The sequence below is a fragment of the Macaca mulatta genome, chromosome 12 (genome assembly GCF_049350105.2).
Source record: "Macaca mulatta isolate MMU2019108-1 chromosome 12, T2T-MMU8v2.0, whole genome shotgun sequence".
Classification (NCBI taxonomy): domain Eukaryota; kingdom Metazoa; phylum Chordata; class Mammalia; order Primates; family Cercopithecidae; genus Macaca; species Macaca mulatta.
The window spans coordinates 44,968,633-44,996,147 of record NC_133417.1 but is presented as its reverse complement, the minus strand read 5'-3'; the positions used below and the strand labels follow the sequence as shown (position 1 = coordinate 44,996,147).

Sequence of the window (27,515 nt, the reverse complement as noted above, 5' to 3'; positions counted from 1 at the left end):
TTTATCTACATATGTGCATTACATATATATGTATGTGTAGGGGTGTTTTTATGTGTAGCTTTCCACTTTCCATACTGAGGGCTTTTTGCAGTTTGTACTTTTTATCTGTAAAAAAATTATTTTACATACATCTTGTGTACAAGTGAGAATATTTATTTAGGCTAAATTCCTAACACAAGAAAGATTTCCAAGGGAAGATACAGTCTGTATGCTTATAGATATGCCAGATTATGGCCATAAACATTTTATACACTTACCAAAACTTCACACCACATAAAGGTGCAAATTGTCATGAGATTCCAGAAAACAAGCAGGGTGAGAAGGACTTTCAAACAGTTTAGGGGCTTAAAACAAGGCATGAGGGCTTGATCAAAGAGATATGGTGTCTACCCCAGAAAAAGGATAGCAGGGCAGATGCACATTCATTACATACAAAGAAGTTAAAGTTAATAAAGTAAATATTACTTTTCCATATAAAGGAGTTACTTAAAGTAAATAAGGTAAATATTAAAGATACGTTTCTCACTGCCAAAGTTGTTAGTTATAAATATGAAAAGGAAGAAAATTAGAATAAACCTTTAGTGTTGGATTGAGATTTGAAGTATTGGTGTTGACGTATGGTTTTTAATGTAGAGAGAGGGATGGTTGGATAGATAGACAGATGGTTGGATAGAATGGACACATAGAAAGATAGAAGGATGATAGATAGATGATAGATAGATAGATAGATAGATAGATAGATAGATAATAAACTAATATATATGTAAATAAATACATTTATTCCTATGTTATCTTCACTCATGGTCTTTGGAAACAATTGCTTACCCAATAGCAATGAACCCACCCAGTATTTGAATATTGTTTCTAAATACTCTTTTTTCATTAAGAAATGATCAAAAGGAATTGCAGAAATGGCTGGTTTCAAGGCTTGTGAAGGTAAAGCATAAAATGAAACTAGAATTCTTGTGACATTAGGCAAGAAAGTGCTCAAAGGATGTATACAAAAGAACACAAAAGCATAAGAAAGTGCTCAAAGGAAATATACAAAGAATACAAAAGCCAGTTTAAATGAGCTCCCACTGGCCAAATCTGACATACCTTGAGAATTAAATAAATAATTATAATAACACATTATAATCCAATGAGTGAAATAGGAAACCATAGCATAATGGAGATTAAAAATTAAATTAATTTGAAATTCTGATGGAGAATAAGATATTTACAGCATTTCAAAATACCTTCTCACAAAATACCCATAATTAAATGGGGAAAAGAGTTACCTTATAATAGAGAAGACTAGAATACAACATTTTAAACAAGTGATAAATATCATTAATAATGAGAGAACTGGAAAGAGTAAGCCATTGGATAGGACGTAATAAGAGGAATATAGCATCATTTTTGTGATGTTTCTGCAAAAAATGCAGCTCTGAAACTAATCATAAGGCAACATCAGACAAATATTCTAAAGAAAAAGCTGTCCTGTAGTCTGAAAACGTGTCAAACTCATGGAACTTAAGGAACTGTTCCAGATTAAAAGAGATTAGAGAGACATTACAGCTAAATGTAACAGGAAATTCTGAATTGGATTAGACATTATTGGGGCAACAGGAAACACCTGAATAGACCCTGCTAATTAGATAATGGTAATATATCAAAGATAATATTCTGATTTTGACGGTTGTCTTGTTTATGTAGGAGAATAGCCTTGCCTGTAGAAAATACACAGTAAAATATCGGGGAATAATGGATCAGGTAGTGCCAAAAAGTGTTATTTGCTCTGTATTTCCAACGAGAGAGAGAGAGAGAGAAACTATTTATTATGTATTTTGAAATTTAACCATACTTGTTAAAAGAATACCAACAAAAACATATTATGCAATAGAAGAAATTAAAAATTGATGATTTTTGATAGTCTCACATTATTTCTATACATTTCTGCAGTATTCAATATTCACTGCAAATTATTTTTTCTGTTCTCACCTTAATCCAGAAAAGGCATGATGATATCATGGTTATATTCTCACAGCTTTCTGAAATCTTGTTCTCATCTTCTTTCCCAGACTCATTTTTTTTTCCAGCTAAAAATAAAGAGAATTGGAGTAAAAAGAAATTCTCTAACATGAGAGGGAAAAGCCTTTGAAGTGATCTCTTCTGGAAGTTTTATGTTCATTGCTGTCCTTCAGTTTTCCCAAAATGCTCAGAAGCCAAATATTTCCTGTGTTATGTCTGTAATTTGGTAGTTTTCATTTAAATTATGCATTACAAATGAATATCCATCCTAAAACAATTGGAATGATTAATTCTATACTAAATTTTTCATCTGACAGAAGGCAGTGTTTTATGCCAACACTTACATAGTTAAGAGGCTTTTGAGTTTCTTAGATTTTAAAGTTCTTGACTTTTAAGTCAGAAAGACACATTTATGTTGTCAGGAATCAAGCTAAAAACCAAGTTAAAATTCCTTTAGTCCAGGTTTCTAGTTTAGATTTTCTACTTCTTTCTAGATTTTATTTTAAAATCTGCATTTCAGAAACCATATTTTCAAGAAATTAATTATTGAAAACTAGTACGATTTACAATGAGAAATATATGTGGAAAAATTAATGGCATAAAAGTTAAGACTTGCTTTGGTTAACAGGTACAAAATTCTAGTTAGAAGAAATCATTTCTAATATTTGATAGTACTGTGGAGGAACTATAGTTAACAATGATTTCTTGTATATTTTAAAATGGCTACAGGAGAAGAATTCTAGTATTCTGAACACTAAGAAAAAAATGAATGTGTGAGGTGATGACTATCCCACTTATTCTGATTTGATATTACACGTTGTATACAGGTATCAAAATATCACATGTAGCCCAAAATATGTACAACTACTATATATCAATTTTAAAAGCTATACACAAATAAAGAGAATTAATGGTACCAAAAATTAAGACCTGCTTATTAAATCTAAATGCATATTTTTAAGTACAAATCACTTTACTATTTTCAGGAAATTTTAAAATAACTGTTAAAATCTTATGAACTGAAATTTATGATGACTATATTACTGCACCTTTTAATTATATAAGCTGATTTTTAAAATATTTTATAGAAAAATAATAAATACAGTAACAATGCAGACTTTTCTATCATAAAAAGGCAGTATTTTTATTTTTAGATTATTATGCAAATGTGTATATATTTATATATAATTATAGAAATAATACATATATACACATATATTAATCTCTCTACATGTATAAGTTATCATTAGATGGTCTATTTGTTTTCTGGAGTTGCTGTAACAAAGTACCACCAATTAAATGACTTAAAACAACAGAAATGTATTCTCTGAAAGCTCTGCAGCCTAGAAGTCTGAAATACAGGTGCTGGCAGGACTATGCTGTCTCTGAAATCTCTAGCGGGCATCCTCCCTGACCTCTTTCTATCTTCTGGTGCATGCCAACAATCGTTGGTGTTCTTTGTCTTGCAGATACATCACCCCAATTTCTGCTTCTGCTGTGACGTGGCATCTCCCATGTATATCTGTCTTCCCTCTGTGCCTGTCTCTGTATTCAAGCTTTCCTCCTCTCATAAAGACACCAGTCATTGGATTAGATTCCATTCTAAAGCAGAACTCATGTTAACCTGATTATGTCTTTCTAAATAAGGTCTGATTTACAAATAACATCGTGTTTTGAGGGTCCAGGTTCCTGACATGGGACAGGAATTTTGGGAAACACGAATCCAATACTGATGATAACCATTTCTTCCACACTTTAGTCATGATTATTGTGTAATGAAAATCTTCTATGGGAAGGATATATACACATAATGAAAAAAATTATAAAATTGCATTGTAAGGTCCTATTTTCTGAATCCCTCTGTAAGAGTGGAATAGAATTTGTGATGAGGGTATAGGCTTTGTGATGATACCTAAAGTCTCCAAATTCCTAGCTCTGTGATCTCAGGAAAGTAACTAAACATCTCCCACTGTTTATCTGTTTATATGGTATACAAAGCAACTGGACAAAATAATAAATAAACTTCTGGGCCTGTAATCCCAACACCTTAGGACACTGATGCAGGAGGATCCCTCAAGCCCAGGAATTCAAGACTGTAGTGAGCAGTGATTGTACTACTGCACTCCAGCCTGGGCGACAGAGTGAGACCCTGTCTCAACAAAATTTAAAAATAACAAAAACAAATAAGTAAACCTAAGTAGGCCATCAATCTTTTAATTGTCAGTTTGAGTTTTCTATTTTTTTTTTTTTATTTTTTTGAGACTGAATCTCACTTCATCGCTCTGTCACCCAGGCTGGAGTACAGTGGTGTGATCTTGGCTTACTACAATCTCCGCCTCCTGGGTTCAAGTGATTCTCCTGTCTCAGCCTCCTGAGTAGCTGGGACTACAGGGGCCCGTACCAGGCCCAGCTAATTTTTGTATTTTTAGTAGAGATGAGGTTTCACTGTGTTGATCAGGCTGGTCTTGAACTCCTAACCTCAGATCATCCACCCACCTGGGCCTCCCAAAGTGCTGGAATTACAGGTTTGAGCCACTGCACCCGGTGAAGTTTATTTATTTATTTATTTATTTATTTTTTTAATTTATTTATTATTATACTTTAAGTTGTAGGGTACATGTGCATAACGTGCAGGTTTGTTACATATGTATACTTGTGCCATGTTGCTGTGCTGCACCCATCAACTCGTCATTTACATCAGGTATAACTCCCAATGCAATCCCTCCCCCCTCCCCCCTCCCCATGATAGGCCCCGGTGTGTGATGTTCCCCTTCCTGAGTCCAAGTGATCTCATTGTTCAGTTCCCACCTATGAGTGAGAACATGCAGTGTTTGGTTTTCTGTTCTTGTGATAGTTTGCTAAGAATGATGGTTTCCAGCTGCATCCATGTCCCTACAAAGGACACAAACTCATCCTTTTTGATGGCTGCATAGTATTCCATGGTGTATATGTGCCACATTTTCTTAATCCAATCTGTCACTGATGGACATTTGGGTTGATTCCAAGTCTTTGCTATTGTGAATAGTGCTGCAATAAACATACGTGTGCATGTGTCTTTATAGCAGCATAATTTATAATCCTTTGGGTATATACCCAGTAATGGGATGGCTGGGTCATATGGTACATCTAGTTCTAGATCCTTGAGGAATCGCCATACTGTTTTCCATAATGGTTGAACTAGTTTACAATCCCACCAACAGTGTAAAAGCGTTCCTATTTCTCCACATCCTCTCCAGTACCTGTTGTTTCCTGACTTTTTAATGATTGCCATTCTAACTGGTGTGAGATGGTATCTCATTGTGGTTTTGATTTGCATTTCTCTGATGGCCAGTGATGATGAGCATTTTTTCATGTGTCTGTTGGCTGTATGAATGTCTTCTTTTGAGAAATGTCTGTTCATATCCTTTGCCCACTTTTTGATGGAGTTGTTTGTTTTTTTCTTGTAAATTTGTTTGAGTTCTTTGTAGGTTCTGGATATTAGCCCTTTGTCAGATGTGTAGATTGCAAAAATTTTCTCCCATTCTGTAGGTTGCCTGTTCACTCTGATGGTAGTTTCTTTTGCTGTGCAGAAGCTCTTTAGTTTAATGAGATCCCATTTGTCAATTTTGGCTTTTGCTGCCGTTGCTTTTGGTGTTTTAGACATGAAGTCTTTGCCCATGCCTATGTCCTGAATGGTACTACCTAGGTTTTCCTCTAGGATTTTTATGGTATTAGGTCTAACATTTAAGTCTCTAATCCATCTTGAATTAATTTTCGTATAAGGAGTAAGGAAAGGATCCAGTTTCAGCTTTCTACTTATGGCTAGCCAATTTTCCCAGCACCATTTATTAAATAGGGAATCCTTTCCCCATTTCTTGTTTTTGTCAGGTTTGTCAAAGATCAGATGGCTGTAGATGTGTGGTATTATTTCTGAGGACTCTGTTCTGTTCCATTGGTCTATATCTCTGTTTTGGTACCAGTACCATGCTGTTTTGGTTACTGTAGCCTTGTAGTATAGTTTGAAGTCAGGTAGCGTGGGAAGTTTCTATTTGTTACCAATTTTGTGAATTAGATACACAATATATACCTCTCATGTGTTTGTTACTGCCTTCCCCCTACCTCCCTCTCCCTGTAAAAATATGAGAATATTTATTTCACATACTAATTGATGACGGTGCTCATTATAAAACTACATTTTTATGAATGACCCTACTAGTCCTACTAGTCTGCCACAATATACAAAACAGTTTAATTCAGGATTTATTTAGAAACAAGAACCACAAATTTAATATAGAGTTCAGATATAATATGCTCTGAAGAGCATTAGGAATTGACTAAGTAAGCTTTGCTAGCTTTATGATCTTAGCAAGTCATTTCCCCTATATGAGCCCTAGTTTCTTCCTGTATAAATGATAATAATTGTCTTTCAGGCTTGTGAGATTCCAGGAATTAGACAGGTGCATAAGGTAGATAGAACTACCTCCAATGTAACAAACATGGGGGATTGCTGCTCAGTGTCATCAGGGACTCCTTCAAGTGTGTCTTCCTGTACAGAAAAGGTAAAAATAATAACATCACTTACATTTGTTATACACAATATTTTGCAAGATAATAACATCTCAGATTTCCGTACAGCTAGAGTTCCACTTGTTTTTTAAATTCAGTCAACCAGGGACATTTATTTGTAATTTGAAAGATACATTTGAGGAGAGTATCATACTTTTATGATTTCTTCTGACAAGTGTGGTATTAACATTGTGTGCGTGTTTGTGTGGTTGCATTATTAGGATCACTATCTTTGTTCTTTGAGTGCTGTGTTAGTCTATTTTATGTTGCTTGTAACAGAATTTCTGATCCTGGGTAATTTATAAGAAAATGGATTTATTTCTTAAGTTCTAGAAACTGAGAAGGTTGAGAAGCCATATCTGGTGAGTGCCTTCTTGCTGGTGGAGACTCTCTGAAGAGTTTTGAAATGGCACAGCACATCACACAGCAAGGGGCTGAGCATGCTAGCTTGGATGTCTCTTTCTTTTCTTGTAAAGCTACCTACCCCACTCCCATGATAATCCACTTATCCATTAGCCCATGAATCCCTTAATCCATGAATGGATTAATTCAGGCTCTGCTCTAGTGACCAGATCACCTCTTAAACGTGATTAATATCACCTCTCAATAACATCACATTGGGGATTATACTGGGAATCAACATGAGTTTTGGAGGGTACAAATATTCAAACCATAGCAAGTTCTTATTGTGAGCTATTTCCCTGGCTTTAGTGCTAGGTGTTAGACGTTGGCTCATATCTCTTGTACACTGGCAAGTAACTTAAAACTTAGGGTGACAACTGATGACAGAAGTATACAGAGTTTTTTTTTGTGAACACAGAGGAAAAATAGCACATTTTAAAAATTCCAATAAAAATAGAGAAAAAAAAACCATATCCTTCAAATCAAATAAACTAATTTTGGGACAATAACAAAAATGAAGTAACATATAGGTGTTAGAATTTTAAACTAAATTAAATACACTAAACAGATTAAAAATTAATTCTAAAATCTTGTGAAGCAAATAAAATAATGTTCTGATTCATTTCCATGACTTCCAAATCCTGTAATTAAGGTTTTCTCTGATTTATTCTGGTGATATCAGTCATTTTGGGGCAGTTCTACTTACTGTCTCATACTCAGTCAAAAATCTAATTCTCCCTTGTCTCATATATTTGTGGTAAGATATTTAAATCTTAGTTCAGAATTTTATTCATATTAATTTTGTTCCAAAATTATAATAATAATTTACTAAAATTACTTAAATATGTGAGTCTCCAAATGGACTCTCAAATTTATTTTCAAAGCATGATCTGCTAAGGCCTATCAGCTGGCACAAGCTATAAAGGTTATCCTCAGCAAATAATTTAAAAAGGCAAATCTTTTCTTCAACTCTTAGGTGTTAATGCCACACAATCTTTTATATGCCTGTGTTAATTTCTAGTAATCTACCAAGTGGAATTTTTTGTTTCTATACTGTGGTGTTTATAAATTGCTTTTTAAAACTCTGTAGCCTATAGAAAAGGCTGATTGCTGTACAATATTTAGCAACTTTATAAACATTTAACACAACACAAAGAATCAGTTTGTCCAGTCAGTCACGTGAGAGATCTTAGTCATTTTAAACTTTCACTAACAATTTCAAAGTTTGGGATAATTTTGAGGAATAAATAAGAGCACATGGAGCCATTTTGGAATTCCAGCCTACCTCATCAGCTCTTCTGCTGCTCTCACGACTTGTTCTGGCCCCGCATTTAAGAGATAAAGTTTGTAAATGAGAAGTGTAGCCTTATCGCATAGGTGAAATGTGCTACTTACATCATGAACACCTTAATTTTATCCTCTAATTGCGTCTTGGAGTATGGGGCATTTTCCAGAGAGCCATACCCGATAAATTCATAGATTTAGATTGTTTTAACACAAGCAATCCTAAACAACCCAGATATGTTGTGCTAAAAACATTCCATAGATTAATAGATTAATATTCCACTTGTTACTGTTGGCTTTTTTTTTTCTTTCTTTCTTTCTTTCTTTTTTAAATTCCAGAAGGTTTTTCACTAGCATATTACAAAGAAATTAGACTGAGGCTCCTACCTTCTTTTTTTCCTGGGAGAATCTTTTACCTGCATTTGGGTTAACTTTTCAATGTTTAGAGATGTATATGTTTAAAGTTTTGGCCAATAATTGCTGAGTAGCTGAATTTTAACATATATGCATCACATAAGCCACCCTTTAAACACAGATGATTTATACAACTCTTGCTAAAACAGTTATAAACTTGATTTCCCAAAATTTACTTATAGGAATCCTTTCTTATGAGGCCTACATTTTTAAAAGTATTTAAATTGCTTTGGATGTTCTATCAAAATTGGTAAAATTAAAATATCTATTGTGCTTTTTAGCGTAAGTCATGTAATTTCCTATGAAATGATCAGTACATGTTTTATGTCTGGTCCTTCCCAATTCTTTGTTATTACATCTTATTTTTTCCACTTGTTTGTAAGAGAAGGTGAATAAACCTTATTTTAAAAGATTTAAGAATTATTGGACTAAAGTGTCATTTTCATTGTAACTTAAATTAGCCAAAGCTAATTCTTAGCATTGTCATCTTTTGATATGTTACAGAAAAATAAAAAATTAGAAATAAGGCATTCTAGTTCAGCTTTCTTGAGGGTATGATTTTTCTATAAAAATCCGCTGAAAGATGCTGCTTTGGCAGGAAAGCAGTGCTCAAGTACTACTTTCAAAGAAATAAATCTAGGATATAGTAATGCTATTTTCTCAAGCAATAATTGATTGCTGGCAAAGATAACCTGAGACTCTCATTAAGTTTAACTGGCTTTATTTATTTATTTATTATTTAAAAATGCATTCTTTTTTAATGAGGTCAGTGTGAATTCATACCAAATGAACTCCCTTAACTCTGGACTTCAAAAAAACTGCCTAAATTCCTTTTAGCCAGATCTGATGGCGTATTAGTAAATAAAAAATGCCAACAGATTTGGACAACTGTCGACTTTTAATCTGCTTTTTAAAAGTAAAAATAAACAAATCAACACACACATAGATTCAACTAAATGATAGGTGGACCTTTAGTGTGTTTTGCCTTCTTTTTGTTTTCAGTTGCAAATGGTTGACCTGTAGCATTTCATTTGAGAGTTAAGTTTTTTTCTAGTTTTGTTCTGTATGTTGTTTTCAAAAATGGGTAAGAGCTTCATCTATTTGACTATCTTCCTTTTTAAACACTGCAGAAGGAAAATCAATCACAGGGGAAGTTGATTCAGGATTTAGAGGTCACTTCTGTGTCTTGCAGGCGCCACCTTTTACACCACGGGTTTCCTTTGGTTTTTAAAACATTGTAACTAACAAGCCTCTAACCAAGACTAATTAGATGAGTTAGAAACCTCAAATTGTAAGCAATTTACTCAGCTAATTTGAGTCTCTAAATATTCACAAGTATTCATGCTTTTATTAATTGTGTTAACATTTTTAAAAAGCATTGACAAAATCAGGCTCCAGCAATATTAGGTTTTGACCTTGCATTCTCCATTTCTCTAAAGATAATCTATTATTCTCCTCCTTTGATCCTTTCATTTGAAATGTTACATTAATTTGCACCCCAATTTTAAATATATATTCACTATTATTATATCTTTGCTCATGCTTATTTTCTTATTAACTTGATATATAGCTCAATTTGATTTGCATTTTCTTTTTTTATTTCTTTGTTATGTGAGAAAGAACTGTATTTTTCTTCTGCAATATCTAAATCATGCTTCAATTTATGGTTATACTAGTTTCATAAAAGTAACTGGAAATATTTCATTTCGTTTTATATTTTAGTTTTCTTCATATAATTTATACTATGAACAATCAGGTCACCCAGGTGGAATATCTTAACTAATGGACTAATAATATCTGAATATTTACTATTTTTTTACAGAATTTTTAAACCAAAACTAAGATGTTTGAAAAAAATATTTCTGTTTTGTATTGTATTTTCAATGATGCAAAATGAAAGCTATGGCATTTGGGTATATACATTACCAAATATCAGAATACAGCTCACATCTAATATATGATAACCCCTGAGTGACATTTTTCAAAGAAAACAGTAATCTTGAAGAATTTTGCTGACATAATTATCATTTTAACTTCACTATTTGAAAAAAAATTGTTTTATAAGATGCTTTCATATATGGGTGAAAATGTCAGATAAATGTCATTTTAGGCAACTGCCTAAGAAGTAATGAAGAGTTTTTATTTTGAACTCTAGGTAAACTAAAAAGAGCCTGTCTTTCTTCCTGATTATAAAAAGTTAAATCAGCCTTACCAGGAAGTTTAAGCATTACATTCATTATTTTTAGTGAGAATGTTGAATATGTTCTTTCCAGCAATGATTCCAAGCAATTATATCATGACTCTTTAATTGTGTTCCTGACTTAACACCTAACATATGTAGTTGTAAAAGGAGTATTTTGTGTTCAGAGTGACTATTCATATCAGCCAAGCTACCAACATTCTCTCTCTGCCTTACAACATAAGTCCTTGGAGTTAAGTAGAAATTACTATGAATATGGTTTGACTATGAATTTTATCATGATATTAATTTTAAATGGTTACATTTGAGAGTGAATATTAATGCTCTTACTTAAGCTTTATAGACAAAATCAGATCGCAATAGTATGGATGTAATCAGCTTCTTTAAAAAGTCAGTAGGTTTTATATTAACATTTTTCTGAGGACCCATAGTCTGGAGGATGGAGAGTTTTGTTCAAAATACACTAGGCATTCTTTTCTTGAGTGATATATTGGGAAATATATTTTAATTGGGAAATAAGAACAATTAGAAGTGTAAATACTATGCAAGGTATATCTCACTTGAAACAAATTATCATGTTAATTCATTAATAAAAATGAATTCAAACTAATGTAAAGAAACCAAAAGCACAGGAATTGGGGCCATTTAGTGAAGGAATACGCACACGCAAGTGTTTTATAGTAAAAGTACATTGATATTTAAGGTGCAGTTACTGGAAAGCTTAAAAGATAGGCACAAGAAGCTGTATAAGAAGGAAGGAAAACTCACAAACTTAAGACATATTTTGTCCCCAAATATGCAAAAAATTGCATTGGCAAATACAGTGTAATACCACAAACATGTGGAAAATATGAATACACAGTGAAGAGCACATTCATTTATTAAATTATCATATGCTTGGACATCAGTGTAAAGCACTTGCTTGTCTATTTTTCCCATTTTATTCCCAAATGAAATGATCTGTTGTCTTAATCTCTTTTAATATAAAAGAAACTTAGACTCACAGAGGTAAATAACTTCCTTAAGGACATATGACTGTAAGCGACAAATTGGGGCTTTTTGAATCTATGGTTGTCCAACTATAATGTTACTTTGCTTCCTGGAGGGTTCTGAGCTGCTGAGCTTTTCCTGTAAAATAAAATCTCAGATTGTGTTCCTTATGATATCAGATTTGCTTTCCTCTCATGCTTAATCCCTTGATTTTGGTTTGGTATTCTATTTATTATGTTGTATCTACTTTTCACTATGTAAAAACTTCCTTCCAATGAGAAAGAAAATCAGAGTTTTGGCTTTACAATTAGCATCCCAAAGTTTTCTAGAGATCAGAGTTGCATGACATAAGTTGCTGCCATTCTGAATCACCATGGATCATGGATATTTAGCAAGACTAAAGGTGCTAATCTCATTTTGTCACTTACATGTTAGATTTTTCGGTGGTTAAAGACCAGTGGTTAAAACAGTGTCAAAATTAATCTTATGCTAATTGTTGTATTTATCAGCTTAAGTGATTAGATTTAGATTATTTGTGTGTGAGTGAGCATGCAACCATCCCTGTGAATTCTTAATAACAAAATGCTCTTTTTGGCCCTATCATTGTTAATGACTATTGTACTTTCTTATCTTCTATACAGCCTCATTTACATCACTCACTGTTACCCCTATTATGATCTCAATTAGAATCCTACCTTTATGCTCATATCAACCTCAGACTATTGACTTTAAAACTTCCCCTTGTTTATATTCGGATGCTTGCTATTTCAACTTACTCTTTCTTGATCCAAAGCACTTCTTTCAATTCTCAGATTTTCTTTAATCATAAACTTTATTTCGGCCTAGCTCTGACCTGGGGTACCTTCCTATTGCATTACTGAATTACAAAACCTGATTTCCCAGAAACTCACTTATGAAGAGGAGAAGACATTTCTGCACTTTTATGATAATTATTTCCAATTATGAAATCACTTAGTTCATATCATTGCCTCTAGGAAAACTCCTCACAAACCTGGGATCATAAGAATTTACGCATTTTCTTGGATCCTAATTGAATTTTTAGTCTCTTTTTCATATTGTTTAATAGGTAAAAATTTAGTTTCCCCAGAAAATCAACACTTTCAGATCCAAATTATTCCTTTATGCTTTACTTTTATTGCATTTTCTGTTATTTTATAGTTGTTCAAAATAAGTAGTGAATTATAATTAAGCCAGCTGAGTTTATTCTTGTTAAGAATTAATATAGATTTTCATTCTGTTTTTCTTTCCCTTGGGTATTAAGTAGCATTAACTGCATGCACTAAGAGAAAAGCCACATATGCAGATAAAGCAAGAGGTACTCTGCTATAATGATGCAAATTATCTCTTCTGCTGCATTAGCCTCTGAGAGTCCAGTTGAGGGGTTAGAAAACAGACCTTTTTACCTCTGTGTATCTCTTATAATCACTTTTAATCATGGCACAAAGAGAACACTCAATAATTTTTGTTGGATGAATAAGAATCTGTGCTCCTTAGTTTATCTGAAATAGAGTAGCAATGAAGTAAATATCTCTAGCAAAGTACAAAATGGAATAATTACAGCAAAAGTCAATATGTTGTACTAAAAATGGAAAGTATCAGGCATTTGAATCCCTGCAATTAAAAGAATGTTATCTTGTGGTCTACTGAGAAAAATGAAGGAAGTTTTAAATTGCTTTTCTAAAACTAATTTGCAACAAAAGGCATTTAAGGATTGATAATTATTAGTTTGTTGTATTATGGTAAAATATTGCAGCCTGAAAGAACTGAAAAGAGAGCAAATTCCTTTTTCCTTTAAACTTAATATATATATATATATATATATATATATATTATTATTATTATTATTTTTTTTTTTATTTTTATTTTTTTTTTTTTGAGACGGAGTCTCGCTCTGTCGCCCGGGCTGGAGTGCAGTGGCGCGATCTCGGCTCACTGCAAGCTCCGCCTCCCGGGTTCACGCCATTCTCCTGCCTCAGCCTCCCGAGTAGCTGGGACTACAGGCGCCCGCCGCCTCGCCCGGCTAATTTTTTGCATTTTTAGTAGAGACGGGGTTTCACCGTGTTAGCCAGGATGGTCTCGATCTCCTGACCTCGTGATCCGCCCGCCTCGGCCTCCCAAAGTGCTGGGATTACAGGCGTGAGCCACCGCACCCGGCCTAAACTTAATATTTAAAGTAAATTACGCAAACTGAATAGTAGTCTATTGAAGAAAAGCCTATTGTTTTATTACCCAGCTAAGCTCATAATTGAAATGATAGTGATTGCAACCAAATGCTCTGTAAAGAGCTATCACATTTTTGAATTAGGAAAAAGTATATGAATCAACATATGGTTAATCTGCATAGCAATTGTCCATTTTCTTGTCAGAGAATTTAGCACTGTCTTTAGTGTAAAATTATATCTAGTGGACCTAGATTTTTAGAAAGAGAAAAGGCTGCTTCAAAAAATTTCATTGTCAAGGTTGTATTCGTTATCTTTTTTCCTCTGAGGTAATTGCATAATTAAATTATGTGTGAAAAGAGAATTTTCAACTACTACCTTGAATAAAGGTTAGGAAAAGGTTATGTTTAGCATAACTCCATTTCCAACACTTTGTTGCTCTGTAGGCAGAATAATCTAATTTCTTTTCTTTTCTGATTCCAATGGAGTACTGTATCCTCAGTTTTTTTTTGTGTGTGTGTATATATATATCTTTTCCCTTATCCATATTTGCATTCCTTCCACTGATTGTGTGGACAAATAGGATGATAGAAATGCAATGATTTGGGAATCACGGTATTTTTTAGAATGTCCTTTATTTTCCCACACTTCCATTTCTACTACCATGAGATACCTCCCAATGATAGTTTTTCTCTTTAAAATCCTAAATTAGTTTCTTTCTAAGATGTTGCTCAATTTGACTCAGAAAGAAAAAAAAATAACCAAATATTTCAGTTTTGTTTTTGTAACACTGGAATAACGTAGTGTCAATACGGTATTGGCATCCAGACCAAAGAAATGCTTTATGCCTATTATGAATATATTATTTCCTACAAATAAATGAAATATCTAGTTTTTCATTCATTCATGTACTACTAATTACTTTCTATGTGCCAAGCATTATTTTACAAAGATAGCCTATAAAGAATTATTTTTAAAACATAGGTGTATGAGTTGAGAATTGTTGCACAAAATGAGCAATACTCCTCAAAACTAACAAGGTCATCAAAAACAATGAAAGTTTGAGAAACTCACAAGCAAAAGGAGTCTAAAGAGACATGACAACCAAGGCAATGTGGTATCTTGGATGGGATCTGGTAGCACACAAAGATATTAGGCATACAGTTAGACAATGTGAATAAAGTACAGACTTCAGCTAATCATAATGTATCAGTGTTGGCTCATTAATTGTGACAAATATGCCATCTCAGTGTAAGTTGTTAATAATAGGGGAAATGGGTGTGAAGTATATAAGATTTCTCTGTACTATCTTGACAATTTTTCCATAAGTCAAAACTTTATTTTAAAAAAGCTGGGAAGAATCTTAGCTATAATAGATTTAGCCCTAAACTCCTCATTTTATAGAGGAAAAAACTAAAAGTCATAAAGCCTGTATAGCTTTTCTAGGGTAAGATACAGCTTATGAATTAAGGAACTGAAACCAGACAATGGCACCTAACTGAAATGAATTTATTCTTTAGCATAACTAAAAACAAAAACTGTAATATTTTATTACACTATGAAAATAAATGTATCAATCTTTACAGAAAAAAATACCCTTAGTACATGTTTTTTGTTCACTAACCCCATTGGTGCATTATATTAATGAGGTCCAATAGCCTCTCTAACCAATGGTATCCTGCAGTGGCTTAAAATATGTGTGTGTGTGTGTGTGTGTGTGTGTGTGTGTGTGTGTGTGTGTGTTCTGTGCCCTCTAAGTACTTTCTGGATGTTCTTTCTCACCTTGACACTTATCAATGATCCATTTATACACTTTCTTTGTCTCTGCACAACTGATATCTGTTACACTTAATCTCCTTTATTTCTACTTATTTTGAAAAATTTTAATTTCTTGCTTTATGAATAACTTTAGGATACAGATTTTATTACAAAGTTAGAAAGAATGATCTTTTATGCTATATTGGGCTATGTTTGAGCTCTGCTGAAATAAAGCCAAGATAGTGATTAACAAAGCTAAATGTAAAACATATATATGTGTGTGTGTGTATATAGATATAGATATAGATATAGATATATACACACACAAATTATTTGATCCATATGCCCAGTTACCAACAAGGTTTGAAAAACATAAAAGGATAATCCCCTCATATTCACTTTCTGATGTCCAACTACAGTTGACCCTTGAACAATGCAGGGGTTAGAGGTGCCAACACTGTGCATAGGTAAAAATCTGTGTATAACTTTTGACTCCCTAAAAGCTTTACTACTAATAACCTGCTATTGACCAGAAACCTTACTGACAACATAAACAGTTGTAAAACATGTGTTTTTGTGTTATATGCATCATATATTGTATTCTTACAATTAAGTAAGCTAGAAAAAACAAATTGTTCTTAAGAAAACCATAAGGAAGAGAAAATATATCTACTATTCTTTAAGTAGAGATGGGATCTTCATATAGGTCTTCATCCTCATCATCTTCACATTAAGTAGGGTGAGGAGGAAGAAGAAGAGGGGTTGGTTTTGCTATCGCAGGGGTGGCAGAGGTGAAGAAGGTAAAAGGAGAAGCAGAAGAGGCAGGCATACTCAACATAACTTTTATCATGCATAAGTGGACCTGTGCTGTTCAAACCCATGTTGTTGTTCAACGGTCAGCTGTAGTTTATGTTGATCTATAGAAATACCCTCTGGCACCTATGAGAGATGTGGAAGGATCCTGTCAGCTATATTGAGGCTATTGTTCATAGGTGATTATGATACTTGTTGGGGGCTCCCTGACTTCCTACTTTATATCATTTATTTTAATGCAAAGAAATGCTTGACGTGCTTGAGTAAATGCAAAAAACTAGAGTTCAATGTGAATAAGAAAAAAGAGATAACCACAGTCTGATAAAGTAAAATCTCTAAGTGAGTATTTAAAAGACACTAGAGTAAATGGGGGGAATGAGGTATAGTTACAGAATTTACTGTTTTGGCACAGATAATAAAGTTCCTTGACTCTGTCAGTTCAAGATGTACCATAAAATAGTAGAAATTGTACTATATCTGGATATAATTGAATCTTACTTTATTGAACAGAACAAGATCCCAACATAGTTGAAAACCAAGGCATAGGTAAAATAAACAATTTTTTTTTTTTTTTTTTTGAGACGGAGTCTCTCTCTGTCACCCAGGCTGGAGTGCAGTGGCACAATCTTGACTCACTGCAAGCTCTGCCTCCTGGGTTCACACCATTCCCACCTAAGTAGCTGGGACCAGAGGCACCCACCACCATGCCTGGCTAATTTTTTGTATTTTTAGTAGAGACAGGGTTTCACCGTGTTTGCCATGATGGTCTCAACCTCCTGACCTTGTGATCCACCCACCTCAGCATCCCAAAGTGCTGGGATTACAGGCGTGAGCCACCGCGACTGGCCAAAATAAATAATTTCAAACAGGTGAAGAAGAGAAATACAGAGAGAATCACAGTACAGTATCAGGTAGAGTTACTAATGTGTCTGTGGAGACACACTGCATGTTAAGTCTATACCTATATTAAGTGTTTTTGTATGTTAGAACAAAAACTTTTGTATGTTAGAACAAACTTTGTATGTTAGAACAACGTGTGGATAGGTTGCATTGCATATACTGACCATATGAGGATTACAGCTTTTGATATTTTGCAGGGAGTATAATTAGAAAAATATTACCATATGTTATTAGGACCATGGAAAGACAATGAGAATCGTGAAAGAGTCTGTGCCGAAGTTTCAGTAATGTGATCAAATTAACAAATGGAGACAGAATAAAATTTGAAATGAGCACAAAGGAAACGCTACATGTCATCCCAACAGCTGTTTTTAACAGACTTAGGAAACTAGTTGAGGGTAAGTGGGTTGCTGACAAGCCACTGTCTTGAGGAAAATGAGGGAGAGAGAACTGGTAACTGCACAAAAGATATGTCCACTTACTTTTTCACCCACCCTGGATTTTCAATACTCTTCACTTGACAAGCAAAAAAGTAATAAGGATGTGTGTAAAGCTTTTTATCCCACTGAAAATTGTTGGGCAGAACTTTTCAGGGACATCTGGTCTCACTTTTAGAGCAGAATGACAGAAATGTTCAACATTCATAAGCACCTTGGAAAATGGGGTATGTGACAATTTATGCCCTGTTTCTCCTCTTTATGTGTGGGTAGCTTAGAATTTGTTGATTGGGCATAGATAAGTTCAACAGGTTTAAAGCTAAAACACGTTTAGGTTCAAGCCTGTCTATACAATTTCCTTGATAATGAGAGAAAAAAAAATTTAAAAAGGAAAGGTGTGGCCATTAAATATATTAGACTACCCCATTCCATGTACATTATTTGGGGACTGTTATGAAGTAAACACTTCATAATGGTTATTCCTTATTACTTAAATCATTGTGGAAATTTGCTCCTTCAAAAACGGGTGTACAATTCTCTAGTAATGACAACTTCAGCACTCAGGAGACAAAAAAACCTAGGATAGCAGGGATTTTCCATACTGAGCTTTGCTCCAATTTTAGAGCCAATAAGCTAATTTCTCTCCTTCATGCTAATAGGTTTTCAAGTCACTTAGGTATTTAAAATACTACTTTTAGATTACAGAACTGGAAGAGATAATAGATTTGACATTTTTCAAACTACCTTTTCTAGATGTGCCCCCAAACTCATCCTGCCAAATGCAGATTGAAATAAAAATCTGAAGCACTTTTTCAGAAGAATCGCTGATGCTAGTACTGCGTGGGTATAGTTGGAAGGATAAATTTGCAATAGATTCTCATCAAACTCCATATTCCAATCAATGAGAGGGGAAAATATGTAGGGGCAAGAAAGAGATATTGTATAGTATTCAGCGCTCCCCTGGCAGCCTAATTCTGTAGTAAGTCAGGTGAACCAAGAGCCTCACCTCGCCTACCCTAACTTACTCCTCAGCCTCTCAATACCTGGCAGGCTGGACGTACACCAGCCCTTGTTCTGGAAGAACCATATCCTTTCCCTCATATTCACTCTCTTAGGTAAGTTTTCCCAGTGAAGTCATATGGTTACATTTTAAAAATCTGCTGCTACTTTTTTAGTGCATGCAGTCCCGGGGAGCAGGAGTGAGGGAGGAATGGAGCAGGGAGGAAAGGAGAACACATGCCAGAAGAAAATATTCAAAGGCCACCGTTTGGTACAGAGCGTGACTGATTGCTCAACCTCGTAGGGTCAGCATCTGAGATGCTTTAGAAAAGGCTGCTTACGAATGCCATCTCAAGACCATAGTGGATCTTGGGTTAGGTAGCAGGTACCACCAGCTTTCACAACAGAAGTCCGGGAATTTAAAACATCTGTTGTTCTGTATTGCAGACACAGAACTAGCAATTTTACAACTGTCTGTTCTCCTGGAAATTAATTTCTCCCAGTTCTCATTTCCCAATTTTAAAAACTTTGGCTTTATTTTCTCAACCCATTTTCTGATTTCCTACATGAATTACCACTGGTTCATATGTCCACTTTGCTTTCTATTTTGATTCACACAGATTGACTTTGTAATCCATTTTTCACGCTCCCCAGCCACCCCAGGTTTGTGCACAGGTTCTTATGACCAGAATGCATGAGATTTGATGTTCTCTACTTTAATTTGCTGGCTGTAGGTAAGGGATATTCTCCCAGTTCCTGTTGTGTTCCAAGATAAAATCTTAAAGATCTCTCTAGATAAGTGACATACTCATACAGTATTTTTTTTACCTACTTGAATTGCATATATATATGTGTGTGTGTGTGTGTATATATATATATATATGTCACTTAGCATTTTATAAATTACTTTCATATATTTTCTTTTTAGACTTCACCATCAATTCATACAGCAGATATCATCGTACACAGTCTGGGTGTTGATGATTTGGGCCCAGAGAGACCAAGTAAGCGAATTACCTGAAGACACATTGTTGGTGAGTAACAAAATACGGGGACCTGGAGCAATACTAATTTCACAACCCTATTTACTCTCTTCTGGAAAGTAAGAAAAAAAAATGGTATGACTCTGGAAAAAATTGATGAAGTTCCCAGGTCTCAGATTAAAGCATAATATTGGAGAAGCAGAAACTCCGTTTATCACCCAGTGAAGTGAATTTGAGGATTAGATCTTTCTCTGTTAGTTATAGTGCATTATTCAGGGCAGATACATGTGCCTGACCATGTTGATCAGATAAAGCAGATGACCATTAAAGTCCCCTATCACAGTATGAAATATGACTGTATGTTCTGCTATTCCCATTTAATGGAGAAATGTGAGAAAGCTGTTCCTTGTTGAAAATCAACTCACAAAATAAACAAATAACATTGTATCTATTAACACTAGCAAATGAGAACAGAAAATAGATGACTGAAAATCATACTTTTAGCATAACATATGAATGATGCAAATTCCTCGGGGGTAAAAAAAAATTAGCAATCTGTTCATACTGGTTGCCAGAAAGTTCTTGAATTTAAATATGAATACTTCTATTGTGACTACGAAGGCTGACAGAGCTGTATGTCTGAAATTTAATCTGACCAGTGATGTTAGGATATAACAGCAGATATTCGGGACTGAAAGTGGATACTCATCAATACAAATACTACACTGAGATGTAATAAATATCTCCTTGCCAACTTTTTTCTATGATGTCACTGTGAGCTTTATGCAAGAATATTTGTTACTTTATATTTTAAAAACCTTTAAAATAAATGATATATGGAATGAAAGATTAGCAGTAGCAGATAAATCATCACCATTTGATCATTTATATTTGACGATGGTAAAGTGATAGCCTTAATGTCATTCCATGCATGTGAAGCACATTGAAATTATTAGAAACATATCAAGAATTCTGAATGAAACAACACACCTAAATCTGAAGTCTTCTCTCTACTCTCCTTATCCTCTAATGCTATGTATATCTGGGCTGTCTAATTATAACACATCTAGGTAGGTGAGAAACTGTTATTTCAAGATGATGCTGTGCAAAATTCTTGGTTAGATTTGTGTTTAAGGTCTAAATGAATGCTATTAGTATATTATGGAGAGTGTCTGGCTTGGAACAAAGTATTGACATACTTTCTAGAAACAGAATTAGTAGGAGCAAAACTCATTTCTGTAGGAGATCTGGACTCTTTGAGCAGTGAGAAATGTCAGGGTCACATGTGCAGTCGGAGAATGTGAAGGAGACAAGGACCATAGAGACAGAAAGGCTGATTCTTTCCTCTGCTCAAACTTGTCCAAGGTACTTCCTAACAACAAGAAAATGGCAGAACCTGAAAAAAGGAATGTTCGTAAGTCTGAATAGCAGGAATGGAATCAAATTAAACATCAAAATGCAGGGTTCACAAAAGTATTTTAAATATATATATATATGTATTTTTTTTCTTTTAAGCAAGCAACATTTGTCTGCACTGTTCTATGTTTATGTTTACGTGTGTGTTTTGCAGTAGACTGGTAATAAGAAAGAATAAAATCACTTGCTTGACTGAAAGAGTCTGTTAATAAGTAGGGGAGAGAGACATGTTCACTTCATGGATAAACATAATATGATGAAAAGAGACCCTATGCAAAAGGAAGGATTAGAAGGGTGTCTGTGAGAAAGAATGATAGTCTGATACTAATAAAAAGCATTGATTAAGGAGAGCAATGTCTTTTCTTCAACTTGAGCTACTGAGTTTAATATTTGCTCTTTCTGACTATGCTGAGATCAGAGCACAAAACTTTTCCCTAGCCAGGTAGTTATTAGAGAAACCCTGAGCTCTACTGGTGAGTCTACAATCACCACTTGATGATGGCAAATGGGATTTATGATTAGACTATGAAATAGATAAGAGTATCTTTAACTATCTTTGAGAAGTGCATGGTTGTGCAGACAGGTAATGCTGTGGTCCTTACCTGTCTTAGACGGGACCCTGCCTGAGGAAGACTGAGTTATAGCCAGGATTCCTGTCTAGAACAACTGTTTAGAAGCAAGAGGTGGGAGGAGTGGACAGAGGTGTTGTGTGAGGTTACAACATGAAAAATGTTTGTTTGTTTGTGATACTCAGTGGTCAACCAGAGCAGGCCTTTTCGGTGCTGTTCTGAGTTGTTTTTTATTTCATTTTTAAAACTTAAAATCCTGTAAGGGACTGCCTAACCATCCTGATTTATATGTACATGAATAAGTAAGCTCTTGTTAACATGTGTGATACATAGTATTTGACAGTGCTTCCAGGAATTCAGGACACTACTCAAAAGCTTATTAGATATGCTATACTTCATGAAAACACCCAAATTATTTATCATTAACTCTCATTTTACTGGAGAGGAATATTACTGGAAGAAATTAGATTTTCCAGGGTAAGCTGAAAATAATTTATTTCATTCTGAAATATCATTCTTTTTATTTCCTTCTTTTCTTCCTTTCTTTCCTTTCATTTTCTTTTAGTTAACCTTGGAGCAAATTTTTTTTCTATAAAAAATGACTCTAAACAGTAACCTTTGGCTACCATTTCTTAGTACCAGATGATTTACCCACAGTAAATACATTCAGCCAAAGATGTGACCAATTTTTTTTTTGAAATGTGATTTTTAGAAGGGAAGGCATTCTCCAGACTGATTGACGGAGATGGACTACCCCTGGTCCAAAATAAGCCACTGGCATCTTCTGCCAGCCCATGGTGCAGCTTCCTGAGTTTCCTTTCTTTCTTTTGTAGAGCTCTGTGGCTTCTTGACTAACACATGAGGCCACCTCCCAGAGCTGTTTGAACTGTTCCTGCTGATAGGGGAGGGCATTTCTCCAGCCCTGCTTCTAGACTCCCTCTTACTCTTCAGATGGCCTCTCACACAGTTGCATATTGAGTTAGCCTTTCAAAAGGTAATTTCACAAAAATGTACAAATATTATCTTCTGTAAGTTATTTGCAATGGATACGTGGGCCAAAAGCTAAGGTGAGAGACACAGACTTTGAATGCTAAATCTTGTTGAGTTTTAAAGATATATTTTTATATTGTATGGATTCCTGCTGAGCAGAGATAGTCTCATGGCGAAAGATTAATGTTCCAGACATGGAGGTTGCTGGACCCAAACGATCTCAGGAAGAAGCTATTCTTCACACACAGCTATCCAGGTTGCCAATTTAGAATGCATTTTTATCTAAGCAGAGTACATGTGTGGACATATTTCCTGTAACTTCTGCAGTCACAGATATAAATATTTTCTGATTAGTATTTCTATGGCCAACTTAGTTTCTGACTCTACCTTGTCAAGCAATAAGGTTTACGTCTCAGTCTGTGACCTACTTTTTTGCCAGGATTGTCACCTGTGATCTCAATCCTGCTTTCAACCTGCTATAAACATAATTCTAGGCCAGAGGTCAGAGATCATAGGCCAGTTTACAAATATTGCATTTATTGTTCTAATTCTTAAACAGTGTATATAGTTCTCTGTGGCTAGGCAGAGAGAGAAGAGTAGACATGACAAGCCAGCTGGGGCAGACAAACTCACCTTGTCAATTACTTGAAAATTTCATGCAGAATAGTTCTTACATCTGATTTTACCTATATCTTATTTGGAAAACTTCTAACCCAAATTACTAAAAACATTTTCCCTTATTGTAATCAAAATGTAATCTACATATGTCAAAGTGCAAACATTAATATATACAGCTTACCAAATAGAAATAGAACAAGAAATATCAGCAACATTTCTTTTTTAATCACATTCTTATCACTAGAAAAAGTTTTAGTAACTTTCGTATTTGCATATTTCTTTATAAATTATATATAGAAACTTGGGTGTAATATTCATCATAAAACATTCTTAAAAATATAAATTAAAAATGTGAGAAGCTAGCAAATGAAAAGGAAGCTACAATATTTTTTTCTTATACTGATATAGTTTGGATATTGGTTCCTATCCAAATCACATGTTGAATTTAATCGGTAATGCTGGAGGTGGGGTCTGGTGGGAAATGTTTGGGTCATGGGAGCAGATCCCTCATGGCTTCATGCTGCCTTCCTGATAATGAGTTCTCTTGTGAGATCTGGTCATTTAAAACTGTGTGGCACCTCCCCTACCCCCAACTCTCATTCCTGTTCTCACCATATGAGAAACCTATTCTCCTGCTTTGCCTCCAAAAGTGATTGTAAGCTTCCTCAGGCCTCTTCAGAAACAGATGCTGCTATGCTTCTTGTATAGCCTGCAGAACCATGAGCCAATTAAACTTATTTTCTTTGTGAGTTACACAGTGTCAAATATTTCCTTGTAGCAATGCAGGAACAGCCTAATCCATAAATCACAAAACATTCTGTCCTGGGAAGCACGTTCCTTCCCTTTGGAGTTGCTTGTATGGCTCATGATGCATAGTTGCTTCTTTCTGTCTTACTGATCTCAAGTTGAGGACACTCATTGTCTTCTTGCTTTCTCTCTGTTAACTCGCTTCATTATCTCTTCCTGATTTCTGAACTCTGGTATGTAGATATTCAGAATTGATATGCACTTCATACATTTTTACAGTTATGTAGATCTGGAATATTTGGTTTAAATTCTCAGACTTAGTTCAGCTCTGGTAGCCAACTTCTCCGAGTCTGCCTTGTCCAGTGGTTGCCAACAAATGGACACAGTGTGTGTAACTACATATTTACAACTTGTTATGTAACAAGTGAAAATATCAGGTCCTCTATCTCAGTGTAAGCTATTACATTATGTAGTGTGGATCTTTTTGGTACTAACTTATCATTATCCTTTGCATTTAAGTGATGTCAAGTTTTATAAGTATCTGTGTAAGAGAAACAAATATGGTTTATATCTGTATCCAATCCTGACATGGAAATATAGTCTTTTAAAATATAAAATTACAGTGTCTGCTGGTCTTTTAAAATATAAAATTACTGTGTCTGCTGTTTGATACTATTTGTTATATTCAAACATGTTATGCTGAGAATTTTTCTCTCTGTGATGATGGACTGCGAGGTTGGCCAGTCTTCTGCTGTGCTGTCTTAGTATCACTCCATTATGCTTTGTGATCTAGAGATTAGAACCACTGGTTTGTCTTCATGTCTTACAGATAATTGCTCCATTGCATGTGTCTGTGTGTGTGTATTTGTGTGTGTGTGTTTAACATTAATACTTCTAAATTTTTTATTTTGAAATAATTTTAAGCTTGGAAAGTTGCATAGATAATACTTAGGATTTTCTTGGAAACTTTACCCAGCTTTCCCAGATGTTGACATTTTAGATAACCACAACCAATGATCAAACCCAGAAATTATCATTGACAAATACTACTACCTAAATGAATTAACTTGTTTAAGTTATATTAATTATCTCAGTAAAGCCTTTATAAAGTGTATAATCTCTTTTCATCTGGAACACTTCCTCAAATCTTTCTTTATCTTTCTTGAGTCCTTGCCAATTGCTTTGTAAGCTATCCTTCAAATTGTGTTTGACGTGTTTTCTCATGATTAAATTCAGTTTAGAAATTTCTGGCAGAAATAACACATAAATAATGGGGTTTTTTCCTTACTCAGTGTATTACATCAGAAGTTACATATATAGTTATTTTTTACCTCTGGCAATACGAACTATGTGATCATCTATTTAGGGTGATGTTTAGGTCTTTCCTAGAAAGTTATTTTTCCCTTTACTTTTATCTTCAGAGACAGCTTTCTCTCTTCCTCTGTTTATTTCTTTGTTTAATTGTTTACTTACTAGTATGGACTCGTGGATATATGCTTGATTTTAGGTTATAATTAATTAATCAATCAGAGTATAGGTTATCATGCATTACTATGATCTTCTATTTTCTTGCTCTGATTGTCCTAAAATTGGACATGGGAGCCTCCTCATGTTGACTTTTATTTTCTTTGACATTCCACCACTTTTTAAGACTTCCTTACTTTCTGAGACCACAAAATGTTCCAGTCTTACCTTATCCATTCAATGTACCAGTCCAGTAACATAGCTTGCTCTAAAAAGCATTATTTCTTTCTGTTGGATAATGGTGTTTAGAAATCATTATCTGGATAACAGGCGTTCTCCTTGCACTGGTATGCCATTGTTTCTAGGTCTTCTCAATAAAAAGAGCTAGTAAACATATGTAAGGAAACACATGCATATTTACATTTTATATTTATCTATTTAAAAAACAATTAGTTTATCCTAATACCTTTAGTTCTGATCCTATACCACAAGTTTCATTTTAGATTATTTAAAACTCTTTTATTTAATAGTAAGAAATCTGGCTCTCACTATCCACGTTATATTCATGTATTTGCTCAATTCTGGAATACACATAGTCTCAACATTAGTCGTTTATATTTATGTAAAAAACAATTTACTAGTGAGAGTGTAACAGTTGTGTACAGGTTTTTTTGTTTGTTTTTGTTTGTTTGTTTGTTTTTTGGTTTTTTGGTTTTTTTTTTGAGACGGAGTCTCACTCTGTCTCCCAGGCTGGAGTTCAGTGGTGCAATCTTGGCTTACTACAACCTCTGCCTCCTGGGTTCAAGCGATTCTCCTGCCTCAGCCTCCTGAGTAGCTGAGATTACAGGTGCCCACCACCACACCCAGCTAATTTTTTTTATTTTTTTTTTTTCAGTAGAGATAGGGTTTCACTGTGTTAGCCTGGGTGGTCTCGATCTCCTGACCATGTGATCTTCCCACCTTGGCCTCCCAAAGTTCTGGGATTACAGGCATGAGCCACCATGCTCATCCAGTTGTGTACAGTTTTAATTCACTTAGAGTACATAGTCAAAATACTGTTGTCTAAAATTAATTAGGTTAGTTATTTTCTCCTGCAACTCCTTCAATGTGTTTATGATATTTATTTGAAATAAGGAACATTTCTTTTTTGGCCTCATTTTTTATTCCTTCATATGACCTGGTGATTTAAATTAATTGTTTTAATGTTTTGAGAATATGAAATATTAGCTTGGTTCTAAAAATGACACCCCAAAAGGCGAATTTATAGAAGTTTCACTCTCTCATTGTCCCTTCTACTGTGCTCCCATTTCTCATTCTTTCCATCCCATTCTCACTCATCACCTACAGGCAAACAAGCTCATTCATTCCGGTTAGTTTTTTCTATTGTTCTTTTTGTTTTTCACAAAAGGGATATATGTATATATGGAATATATATATATATGGAATATATATATATGAAAAAAGACAGATAGATATTACATGACAGATAACTTACTGCAGAGTCTCTCTCTCTCTTATTTATTTATTTATTTATTTATTTATTTATTTATTTATTTTCACTTAATGGTTATGCCCTGGAAATTACTCCATATCAGTTCACAGGGTTCTTCCTCATTCACCTTACAACTATATTTACATTGTGTATATTGTTTACTAAACTATTCTCCAATGTTTGGGAATTAAGATTGATTCTAAGATGTTTGCACTGACAAACGATGTGGGAATAAATAATTTTCATTTTTTTTAACTGCTGGATACATATCTTCATAGTTTCCCATTTTCAATGTGTCATG

General features: G+C 34.3%; 1 long non-coding RNA gene across 2 annotated transcripts in view; it reads left to right on the top strand.

Annotated features, from left to right (window-relative positions):
- Positions 1-27,515, top strand: part of LOC114671509 (uncharacterized) — a 46,882-nt gene that overhangs the window by 18,790 nt on the left and 577 nt on the right. For both annotated transcript variants that reach the window (XR_013401861.1, XR_013401860.1), the window contains exons 4-5: positions 19,864-19,969; positions 22,737-22,897. This is a non-coding gene — a long non-coding RNA (uncharacterized LOC114671509). The remainder of the gene's footprint in view (positions 1-19,863; positions 19,970-22,736; positions 22,898-27,515) is intronic.